Raw genomic sequence first — 12,937 nt, 5'->3', positions numbered from 1 at the left:
ATATGGTTAAAATTTCTTGTATCTTATTTTTCCCCAAACATCTGCTAATCAATATTACAGACACTCACACAGAAAGCAAAAACAGGCCTGCAAGACTTACTGTCACAAATTATTCTTTCCATTTCTGATAAATCAAGCAAAATCCATAAAGTCATTTTTGCTTACCATTACATGAATTCTAGAAAGGCACCAAATTACTGTCACATCTGAGTGTAAAACCGCTGAAAAACCAATAAAAGACAATGTTTAATGTGTTATCCACATCTGCTTAACACTGTTTATGAATCAAAGTTCTGTTGTTTCCAGTGATAAACTTCACGACTCTTCCAATGAGTCCTCCTCCAGACCAGCGGTCTCAAACCCCCCAGCCATGGACCAGTACCGGGCTGCGAGAGTTGAGGCTCGGGTGTGAAATTTATGGTTTGTTTCCCTGGGTCTTTTCCCGTGTTGTAGTTGTGTGTCTTATTTTGAAAGGAATATTTACCCATTACCATGGGCTAATTATGTTGCAGAGACCTGGAGCCATTCATCCTCAGCTCTAAAACAGGCATTTATCTCACAACTAATACAATACTACTTGGTTAGGGTTAGTAAAAGATCACTGTTCTGATTGATATCCATATTTCCCACTAGAGACTTTACATGCACTTCCTCACATGACCTCTAGATGCCTCTGCTCTTAATCTGGGTTCCTCTGTTTATCACCGATCACAATTGATGATAACAGTCTACTGAGCCGGCTGCTAAGAAGAGAAGGGCGCCTATTGGTGATATGTATGGGAGTGATAACAAGCGATAACAGCCATTCAATGGGCTGATAACATCGGCTATGGATGCTGAAGCAGGCAACTGTTTTCAGCAAACAAACTGATAAACCCAGCGCATACCACCTATCCAACGCCAAACAGCAGGCAAACTAAGCAATTATAGCCGGTAAAAGAAAACTAAATGCCCTCGTGTTTCTTTCAGGTGTTTGTAGAGCAGAGAAACTTAAGAGAGAGAGCCGGCGCTAAAACGAGAGACAACAATAGACACAGAAATGACCCCAGTGGGATGATGAAGGTGCTGCGTTTGCAGCATGTATGTAGGGGCAATGTTTCTATCATTACCACCATAAACTCTCATATAATATTAAGTGTACCATTTTAAAAAAATCATACTTTAACAAAGCTTTAATAAGTTATAATGGCATAAACACATTAACCTGCATATTCTGAGACATGCATAATGTGCCCTGACAGTCACCTAGTTGATGGGTATGTAAATGTTGAAGTAAGGAGCTGTGAGAGGGAAGTCGGAGCGAATGTTGATGCACAATCAGTGCAGGAGATCTTCCTTGAACTGACAGCTGTCTGTGAATCCTGGTGGGAAGAAGCCTGAGCCACTGCGCTTAATGAATGTGCGCTGCCATCAACTCAGAATCTCGACCAAAACAGGCGAGCCTGCGTACACACCGACACGACATTAGCAAGAAATTTTTTAAAAAACCCATCTATTAGAAAAAAAAAAAAGGTCTTTGGAGTAAATCAAAACTACAAACGCTGCTCGCAGTGGTGAGTCATATTAGGTTGAGTGCGAGCGAGCTATAAAGGAAAGTCAGCTATAAAAGAAGCTGGGAAACCAGCACTTGTGTGACTTTTCCAACACAAAGAGGACAAATCATCTGTGCCCACGTTACATGTGCATCAGTCAAGAAAAACTCTAAATGATTTAATATCTCAGGAGATATGAGTGTGGAAAGGAAAACAGCATCTGCCGAATGCAAACAGAATCAACAAAGAGGACGAGCAGACGCGCGCTGGAACTCACCAACACGTGATGCTATTTACCGTGCATCAGTTGACTGTCAAACGCGTGAATTGGAATGACAATTATAATTATAACATGAGCCTGCTGGAGTATATACAATATACGACAATATTTACACGGCCTTAGTGCGTTTTATACGAGCCAGGCCGCCGGTTCTGACGTTCCCGCGTAGCAGAGCTGCTCGGCGAGCACACGGTTAAATCGTAGCTGTATATTAAAGCAAGTAAAGCAATTTGAGCGCGTTTCATGGCGGGGAGGCATTGAGAAAACACAAATGGCAGGTTTTCTTTAAAATTGTCTATCATAATTTGTGTCTCTCATAACATTTTCTTTAGCATCCAGAGTCAACGTGTAATGCCAGGAAGCTTTGGATAGGTTTTGACAGACTCTGCGTGAACACCACATTCAAGTTTAAGTGCATTTTTTTAAACCTATCATTCGCCAACCTACCTTGGACTAGATGTGACTGAAATACAGCAAGTGTAACGTGTCATTTCCTCCCTAAATAAAACACCTGTTTTCCCTAAACCAACTCCAGTGTGGTGAAGTGAAGCAAGAGGCATCGCCGCTCACTTAAGGTGACAAACAAAAGCACAGTCCATTAGAAACGGCTCGCAGAGACAATACGGCTACATTAACAAATACAATCATGGCGAACAGCACGTGCATTTTTCATTTCTCCTGCCACTGCTTCGTAAGGCCGCGGTCACACCGCCGCAGCGATATTGCCAGACAAAATGAGTCTGAAGAGCTGGCTACGTGTATCTGCCTTCCACGCTACCTTAACTTCTGTTCTGCCTCCTCACTGGCAGGGGAATTAAACCACAGCGTGCAGCAACGGCAAAAGTGAAAACCGTCCTCATTAGATGTGATAATAAGCCGTGTGGCAAAACCGTGCTCGCAAAAATTGCAGTACATGTGTCGTTTAACATGATGTATTAGTTCAGGTTGCAGTTTGTCTTTGCGAGCTATTTTTAATGGATTTCTGCAGCCTAGGACATCCGGAAGGGAATGTGCATTAGAAGAGACAAAATGAGCTCTGAACTGGGACATTAGTGGGTTTAGATGTTTCCTGGGTAATAATGGCAAGAGAAAAACAAAATGCATCATCTCGTAAACAACAGGAAGTGAGTTCTGCATTAAAAAAAGGAAGGGGAAAAAAAAATCGCTGGCCCGGCATCTTTAGGCTCGTAGATACAGGGAGGAGGTGCACGTAATCTCTGTTTGATGGATGTACAGACAAGTCATGACGCCCCCCTCCACCTCCACTTGGAATGAGTGTTGCAGTGTAAACTTTCCCACTGACCAAAATCTGTCACAAAGCCATCCAAGGTCTTTTTTCCCTTTAAATTGCCCGATATGCAGCAGCAATGACAGTCATCTCAGAATGTCATCTAAGCGAACAATTAACAGAGCAGCAAAAATGTGAGGTCAGATATAATTAACATATGTGCTGCTCAGCTATAATTGCTGAAGTCTAAAGCAAGTAATTAAATCAAACAATGAGTGAGTTCTTTCTCTGTAAAAAAAAAAAAAAAAAAAAAAAAAGGACGAGGGGGAGGGGTTGCACGCGGACGCCGGTACACCGCGCTCCTCTCCGTCACACCGCCCCTGGGACCATCACCGCATATTCGCCGCGCCGCTAAAAGACAAAGCAATAGACGCTCTGCTTGTGATGCTACGTGCGCTCGGAGGAGAAATGACGCTCATTCCCAAAGGCCAGCAGAGATCCCTCATCTCTTCAGTCACATGCTTAAGATGCACCTAATTGACGGCGGCGAGATCCGCTCATTATGATACATGCATCTGGCTGGCCTGTCAGACAAAAGGAGGTGGAAGGGAGCGGCATTAAGCGAGTGGCAGGAGCATTATCAGTCTATATTTCACAGGTGTCAGCGGGGACTTGTCCCCGTTTCGTCCTCTGGGTGTCATTTATTAAATGAAGGAATGAAAGGGATGTTTAAGGTAGAAATACAGGCCTGCCCGGACGAGGGATTATACACTGTTAGGGGGAGAAAAATTGCATTTGAACCCCAGATACAAAATCAGGCCTCCGGGGAATTTAATTATTGACCTAACAGCAATTCAAGATCGCATGCAGCCTGCATGCTTCAGGTGCAGAACAGTTTTCTAGGCTAAGGGCTCCTTCAGAGTATAATGCACAAAAGTAAGATTTAGCACTGCGTTAAAATAATTTTCTCTGGAAATGCAACAGTCAGTGGGTTTGCTTCTCCTGTGCTTTCACACAGTGATTCCATAGTTTGTGTTTATTGTGCAACTGATACTTTGTTTCTCTGTCTTCTTTTGATCTTGGCTATAGTGATCATATTTCCTTTGATTGATTTTTACAACACATACACACATTTATTTAAGTGGACATATTTTACTTTTTCTTATTTTAGTTTTTTAAGTTGCGCGCACACACACACACACACACACACACACACACACACACACACACACACACACACACACACACACACACACACACACACACACACACACACATAATTAGCTCCCCTATGAAAACGTCATTTCCAAACATCCTAGTTTAATTTTGGATGCTTGCATTATTTTAGGACTGATACTGCTGGCTGGCCCTCACGCTCTCCTGACCTAAATCTAGCAGAGCCCCTCTGGGACATGATGTTTTAGTTCATCCGACACCACCAGGTTGCACCTCAGCCTGTCCAGGAGCTCAGCGATGCCCTGGTCCAGATCTGGGAGGAGATCCCCCAGGACACCACCCGCCCTGACAGACGTGCATACAAGCACGTGGCGGCTACTCTTTTATATATATATGCTAATGTTAGCCATCACCAAGATTTTAGACAGGAGTTCAGGATGTTAGCAAGTAGTCCCTGTGCGCCGAAGGCTTCTACTGCTCTAAATCCTCTGTTTCAAACATGCTTTCTACTCGTGCTCCGTCTGATATCACTGAGAGTGTAACGTGGTCATCTCAGGCACACAGCGAGAGAACTGGTGGTATTATTAAGAACTTCACAGGGGTTTATCTTATGAAGTAAATGTTAACTCAACAGTTTAGTTCACTATAGCATAATGACACCATGTGAGCTTCAACTGGTACCCTACATGTGACAGGATAGCTATTCTTAGTCTTCAGGATGCTGACTAAATGGTGCTAGAGCATCCATTAATGTTCCCTGTTGCTAATGGTATAATTCCTGGTGATATGAAAGTGTATTTGGCTTTATGTAATGCATGCACTCCACAATACTTTCTGGGGGAGGGGGTGGATTTAAGAGAGATGAGCGTGAGCTTTCTTTAAATGCCTGTGTCACAAAAGTGAGAAACACCAGTGATATCAGACAGAACAAATTTAGTTATTTTTATATGTTGTCACATCAAGAATGTTTAGCATTCTCGCTTCGTGGCAGTAGAGGTAGAAAACAGATTGAAAATTGCACATTTCCATTCATAAAATTCAGGAACTAGGAGTCTCCAGTCAACCTGCCTTGTATATCCTCTGACTGTGAGAGGAAACCCAGGCGTGAAGAGAGTGTACAGCCTCCACGCTGGGAGGGGGAGTCCTTTCAGAGGATTTGTTTCTGTCAAATGAAGAAGGGGCTGGCAACTTTTGACATTATGTTCCCAGCAGACCAAGGATGAGGTCAGAAGCAGAACATCATCTTTTTTTTTTTCCTTTTTCAGTGGTAAAACTCAGCTGCAGAGTGCCTTTTTACACCACGTCTTCTTTTCATAATAAACCAATATGCTTTCAACCTGTGTGACCCAGGGACCAAGGCCTTCCTGAGCAATTTCAAAACACTTTGCGTGTGCTCTGTTCTTGACATTTAAAACCATATGAAAATGAAAATGGATCCCAATTAGAGCCGCGGGAAGAACGAGGCCCTCTTGGTTCTCTTAGTAACTAGACGGTTTAAACATTTCCTCCAACCAAATGCCTTGAAAATTGACCTTCTCGTTCTGCGAGCGGCGATAAAAGCAGTCTGTGGTGGCCTCAGATCAAGCTATTTTGATAGTCATCTGTGAGGATGAAAATGTAAGAGTAAAAATAAGGGAGCGTAATCGCACAGCGTATAGCTGCAGAGGCAGCACCTTGAATTTAATGTTCCACATACTCCCAATAAAGTAACATGACATTAACCACTAGGTATTAATGTAAATCACAGGAGTGGGAGACAGTAATAGCCACTTTAGGACAGGTGATTATTATTGAGGCGATTGTCGGAGGTTTGACACACGTACTGAATAAAGTCTAAAAATATAGAAGCAATGTGCCTCCATCCTACAGGGTTACTGACACAAACACACAGCGGTGCTGTAACAGGCTAATGCGAAAGGCGCATAAGAAAAGTCTGCTATATTTAAACTTGAGCGCGCCGAGGCAAGGGAGTCGGCCGGATCACCTGTTGAAGAGCATTCATTTGAGCAGGGGAACAAAGGTCAGCATCCTTGCTGGAGCTTTGATTGGCAGGCGGGGGAGCTTGATGCCCACAGCAGCGGCCCAGCGGAGCAGCCAACGGTGGCGTGTGGCTTGGCTGGGCCACATTTCTGACTCAATGCTGACTAACTGAGTGTGTCTGCTGACAGTGTGTCTGACTGATAGGATCACCCCGGGAGGCTCTTCCAGGCCCTTTACAAAGTGTCTCTGATAGGCCAGGCCCGTAGCACTGCCGCGAGGGCCCGCCGACAAATTAAATTTAAGCCCTGCTAATGCATAGCGTAATCATAGAGTGAGGTGGTGATAAATTTTTCAGCGGGGTTACCATGGGCGCAGCAGAGGAAGAGTTCGCTGCAGAATCTGAGATGGGAGGAAGGAGAGGAGAGGCTACAGAAGCAGAGGGAAAAATAGCCGAGTGTGACCTCAGCTCCGTGCTGAAAATCCTACGCTCGGAAGCCAAGAACTCGTATGAAAGAACAACAATAACACACCATTATGAGATGTAACATTTTGCGACGACCTGCGTTTCCAGGGGGAAATTTGAAAGAAAAGCAATTTCACATTAAACTATCTGACACAGTGCAGGTCTGTGGAGTGGAAGGCGAGGGGAGGGGAGGGAGATAGAGAGGAGTGTGCATGTGTGTGTGTGTGTGAATGGTTGGCGGACGGGGGGGATGCGGGCGGCGGGGATTTTCAGGAGCTTCCTAACGTGCCATTGGCCAACTGGAGCGAGACACACACATCCCCTCCGCCGAGTTAAAAGGGATGGAGTGGATGAAATTTCAAAGCCTCCCCTGCAGACACACGCTCTGCTTTGCACACATCAGCACTGAGATGTTCAAATATTCGACTCTGTCGTTCCAGCCTGGTTCCCTCTCCCGTACGCTAGTATCAGCCATGGTTCTGCTGTGATTAATGAGAAAGCCAAACTCAAAGAAAATGGCTCCACATGCATGTGTGCGCGCACGGGAAAATTCTTTCAAGACATCCAAAAGTCAAAAGCCTTTTTTCTTTCCATAATGCTAAAAACTGTCCCTAATTAAAAACGGCGTCTCTGAGTCATATATTTCCCATGATTACTTGCTGCGGGCGGTACGAGAAAGTGAAAGTCACCGAGATAAGAAGGGAAGTGGAAGACATTCACCTATTAAACTCATTCACTTATTATGGCCAACAATGCTTTTCCTATTAGCCGGCACGCTGACAATGTTATAAGACATTCCTGAAATGTACCGCAAAGAGTAACTGTGTTGCCCTTGTACAGACAATACAGAGCCCTCAGAGCTGGAGCGCGTTCGCTTCCCCCTCCTCCGCTTTTATTTCCCTGACTCGACGGCTTTGATTTTACCAGCCGTCTCCTTTTCTTTACGAGCATCTCTCGTGCCGAACATCTGTACGGCCACCGTCGCACCGGTCGGTGCTATAAAACTAATTAGATTCTAACACACTAAATCAAGTCACAACTCCAAGAGCTCCTCTTTTTTTGTTGTTGTTGTTTTTCTTTGTTTTGTTTTTTTCCCCGTCTTTTTATGATGGCAACATCTTTGTTGCTAAGCAGTAGTTGCTGTGGTGATTTTGCACTGCAGTTCCCAGAGATCACAAGTCACTCAAAGAGTGCGGCCGGTACGGTGACGTCTTCCGTGTACGGTGAATTAGATGACGTAACTTGAAACCTTCGCACCTAGTTATTCTATTTTTTCTTACTTGTGTACACTTGAACAGGGAATAATATCACTCCATGCACTCACTCGCTTCGGTTTCCCCCTATCAAGTGGTAACATCCTTGCTCTTGAGGCTCAGTTATAATTCAATATTCAAACCACAGACGGTCTAATAAGCTTCAGTATTATTGGTGGAATGAGATTGCCGCACACTTTCTTTTTTAAAGTCAAATTTAAAACCTTTTAAAAGCCTAAACAAAGAGAAGTGAAAAGCATTTCCACACAGCAACATTACCAAATCAACAAATGCTTTATCTTTTTGAATGTATCTAAAAGTTCAGAGTCAGAAAACATCTTAAAAATACAGATTGTGTGCAAAAAAACAAAAAAAAACAACAACCCACGGAGCAGTTTAGCAGTCGCTGAAAAGAATTACTGAAAGATTCAGTTTAACAGAACTCATCAATACGTCCAATTTTACCAGTCAGCGTACCAGCAGGAGATGACGGTGTACTAGCAGCAGGCATGAAAGAATCCATTGGCACCTTATCTTTTTTTAATACAAGCATAGTGTGCTCTTCTGGTTTCATACGGGACTTGATTGTTCAGGAACTCATTGTCCCAAGTTTCAAACTTTTTTTTTTTTGCCTCAAAATTGCTCCTTCGACTTTCAGGATATTCTTGGTATTTTTCATCTCGGAGCCAAATATCTCCAAACTTGTATTTGAAAGCTTGTGATACCTGTGATACCTTCAGTGAATGTGAGATGAAGCTTTTGAGCACATAATTTTAAAAAAGGCATCAATATAAGATAGCTGCAAATATAGAATGTGATCATCTCAAAATAGAAGACTTCAAGGGTGAAAATAAAACATTTAATGACCTTAAATGTGATCATTGACATGCATTTCTCTTTAAAGATGTGCAGGAACCCATGGTTGTGTCCTGCACATTGAAACGTTGTGATTGTAATTTTGTCGAGCGTCCCACCAAATGCTAAAGTCCCACCAGGAAAACAACAGACTGCAGGATGACCAAAGGTACTGTGACGGCAATGAACCAGACATTTCACTGCCACTGAACTAGTTGCGAGCAGGTCTGCGAGCACTCGTCGGTCGATGTTTTCAGTGCGACTTTGGTTCATTAAGAAATCAATAAAAGATCAATAAGCCGGACTCAAGTTGGCAATTGCATGCAATCAATGATAATATGACAAATAAATTATAAGTTAGCGAAAAATGCAAATCTGCACATGTAATTTTAGAGATAGGAAAGCGGATTTCCTTCACAAATTGTGACAAATGGTAGTTTCTGCATGCTTTCATATAGGAACATAACCAGTTGAGTCGAGTCCCCTGTTGCACGTGTCGCAGATCGACTGCAACATGTCGGCAGTCTGTCTGCATTTATAAATTAGATGCTAATGGTTTGGAAACCTTCACCAATCAGAGTGACTGCTGCGAGTTGTTTGGAGTCGATCAATAACCGTTGCCAAGGTTGAGGCTGTTGCTAAACCATCACGTGCAACCATTTTTTCCCCTGGTCACAAGAAGGTTGCCGTCCTATTTTTACTCTCGTGTGACTGAAGCATTAACTGAGCTCTCCATTTAGTCACGAGATCAGTATCTTACTAACAAAAGGATTAAAACTCTTAAAGTGGAAATGCTGTTCCCAGCCAAAGCTCAAAGAGCTTTTTTTACTCTCACACATACTCTAGATATTACTAGATTGAGTCAGTATGAATCATAGTTTTTAGCATTTTTTTTTTTACTTCTGGCTCTTATTTTTTTCTTTTTCAAACATGCATTTTGATTTGTTTTGGTCCGCTGGGTACTCGACTTTGGAGTAGAGTTAAAAATGATTTCAAGAGGGAGAACGAGGGATGTTCTGAACTGACGGCGAAAGCTCAAAGTAGTTCTCGGCGGTATAGGATAAAGTCTTTTACTGTATAACACACTACGGTGATACGCCACGAGGCGGACACCAGGGAATGGCTTCCTGTCGTTTCTTCCTGACCAGAGATCCCAGAGATGAGAGTCGCGCTCACCTATTGACTGGTCTACCACCAGGTCCACCCCTCCCCAGTTTCCCACTGGTATCTGCACTCAGACGCACCTCCATAATCACCGTCACCCTCGCTGAGTAATTACGCCGATTAATGCGCAGACAGAGCTCGCCTCTGGCTGTGGATACTCTATCAAGACACGCGCGATAATGGATGAGCGTGCATTCTTAATAGAGAATCCATAGCGCCTAAACCTGGAAAAACATGTGTATACTTTTTTGATTACCCACAATCCTCTTGGTGTAGATCATTTACCAGCCCAGAAACAAGAGAACGCGGTCAGGTTCTTTCGCCCTTGTCGTGGCGCTCTCGCTGACCTCTAAAAATGGACAACAAAGATCATATCACGAAACCAATACTAGCGCCAACAGCCTTTGCACAAATTGATTTACCCACCCAGAACTCACTCCCATCTCAATGAGGTGGCAGGATGCTCACAGCATATATCACTGTCACACAAGCACCCTCTAGTGAAATGTGATTTTTATCTTTATGAGCTTTTTCCCCTCCTTTTCGGTACAGCGTGTAGCGGCTTGTGATAAGTGATGAGAAATAAAGGCTTAGCGCATTACATTAATACAGGTGCTCTGTGCGCATATGGGTGCTATCACACAGGCAGAACGACACTGCTGCGGTCGCGCGCGTTCGAAAGCGGCTGGCGAGGCGGCAGGGGGTCGGTGCTATATGGCTCATAGATCACTAGCGTGTGGGTGAGAGTTGTCACCACAGCCAGCGCCTGGCTGCGAAGCACAACATAGTTTATGGCACACTCCTGCTAGACGTAAGCACGAATCGTGGCCCAGGCAACAATGAGGAAAAGCGCACTAAAAATAGATGATAAGCTTTTTTGCGCTCGCCCCAGAAACAATGGCTCCTTTTGATTTTTCATGCACTGAAACTGTCGAACAAAGGATAAAGGAAGCGGCGCGTAATGTCTGACTGGGCCTGTAGTAAAAGATCTGGATAAATACAGGCGAGAGGCCCCCGCTAACCTGAAACGCACCCTCGGTGAAAGCTGGAAAGACACGATAAACGTTGCACTTTCAAGTGTGTTAAATGCACTAAGATAGTCGGGGCTTTCTCTCTTTCCGACTGACAACCTCTGTTACACAGTTAATTACAGCCAACTGCAACACAGCGCAGTGTCAATTATCATGTGCTTTAGCTCTCTCCCAATGGATATTTTTACTGCCTGGGTTTCACTGCTAAAGTTTCTACCTTCTTTTATTGCTATTCTGCCCAGGTCTCGAGGCTGAATTACATTCGCCAGACAGAGCTGTAAAAACAGAAGGGATTTAAGGATTCAGATTGGTGGAGGGTAACCTAATCTTCCGTAATTGGGGGAATGGTTCTCATTTATATCAGCCTACTTTAGAAAGCAAGCTCATCGGCAGGCTGCTATCATTTCAGGCATTTTACTCCGACGATTCATTTTCATAAAGGCAGAGGAAAGGGAGGCCGGGCCGCCACCGCTTTCGAACACGCATATTAAACCTAATCGCGATTAATCAGCGCGCCGCTTTGACTTTGCAGGTTGTGGGAATCAACATACACAGCAGAAATGTTGCACAGAGATCCTTCATGTGCTCGCTGGGTTTCGCCCGAGCCGCTGTGCTGCTGGAGTGCTGTGAAATAACACATTCTGGGCTGCGTTGTCTGAAAATGGAACTAAAATGGTAATCCTCTGCCAGGCAAAGCGTTCTCGCCTCGCCAGATGCTTAGTTCTGAAATTTGCCTAATTGCCACGCTCAGATCAATCCCTTTCACTCTGCCAAATGAATCTGCCAAAGTGTGTTGTGAGCGTTTTGTTGGCCCAATATGGGCATTTTTTTTGCCTCGCAAAGATTGGTGTTTTCGTGACTTGCGGTGAAGGCCTCGGAGACTTTTTAGTATTGGTGACATATCTGCACAAGCGGAGGAGCGTCCAACCCTGCTGACCCATGTGCCCATTAGCTATGGTGTTGCAGTGAGGGCACAGGGCCCGTCTTGGCTCCATCACACACACACACACACACACACACCCACCCACTCTTCATATGGCTCAGACACATGTCGTGGGCAGACTAAACGTGGCCCTCTGATCAAAGAGCAGCATGTACGGATGGACGCTGACTTCCTGACCCCCCCTCCCTGCACCCACACACACACTGACTATCCTTTATTGTGTACAGTAGGCACAATCACTGCACTCTAGGCATGCACAGCTCTGTAGTAACGCGTTTTCCTCTTTAAAAAACCAAAACCCTGTCACAACTAATGGTACGTGGGCACAAACACTGAATTAAAAAAAAAAAATCCTACTCGTGCATCTGCTACTGTAGTCATTAAAACTACGCTAAGTGCTTTTGAGGCTATGAATGGCACACACATATGCTTAGCACATCTTGGACCAGGAGCAACATCCATCTACAATTCATCCCCCATCTGCACGGCGTCACCAGAAAAATGACGGCGGCGTAAAAGTCCTCGCTCCACAACAAGAGCAACGTCGGTTAAAAAAAAGAAAGAAGAAAGAGAAGCGCATCTATCTGTGTGCGCGTGTAAATATGGAAAGTGACGGATGAATCAGAAGTTTAGTCAACAGAGAAAACCTTGGTTCCAGCTGCCCGGCTGTCTGATGAGCCACTCTATGCTTGTCAACAACATCCCCTATCATTCTCGCACAACTATCTACTCACAAAACCAAGACCCGCCCCCTACATCCCTTCGGCAATTCCACCATCCTCCAGGAGAAACACCTCCGAAAGCAGAGCGGCTTGCTCGCAGCGGCGGCGGCAGAAATCCCTTTCCCTCCTCGACTCTTTCCCCCCCCCTCCCTCTCTGCCTTCCCCTCTCTTCTCCTCTCTCTGTATTTCTGTGCATGTCCTCTCTCATTCCTCTTTCTCTCCCTTCCCGCGCTGCTTCTCCTGCTGCCGCCGCCGCTGTGTTTGGCGCGACGGATGAAAACATAAAAGAGGCAAAGAATAAAAAGAAAGC

General features: G+C 44.5%; 1 protein-coding gene across 12 annotated transcripts in view; it reads right to left on the bottom strand.

Annotated features, from left to right (window-relative positions):
* The window catches only part of LOC101487767 (RNA binding protein fox-1 homolog 3), a 431,072-nt gene that overhangs the window by 257,686 nt on the left and 160,449 nt on the right, over nucleotides 1-12,937 (bottom strand). The gene's annotated exons all lie outside the window — the stretch shown is intronic.

The sequence above is a fragment of the Maylandia zebra genome, linkage group LG4 (assembly GCF_041146795.1).
Source record: "Maylandia zebra isolate NMK-2024a linkage group LG4, Mzebra_GT3a, whole genome shotgun sequence".
In the NCBI taxonomy this organism is placed as follows: Eukaryota; Metazoa; Chordata; class Actinopteri; order Cichliformes; family Cichlidae; genus Maylandia; species Maylandia zebra.
Note: the sequence above shows the minus strand (reverse complement) of the source record. Positions and strands in the feature narration are given on the sequence as shown.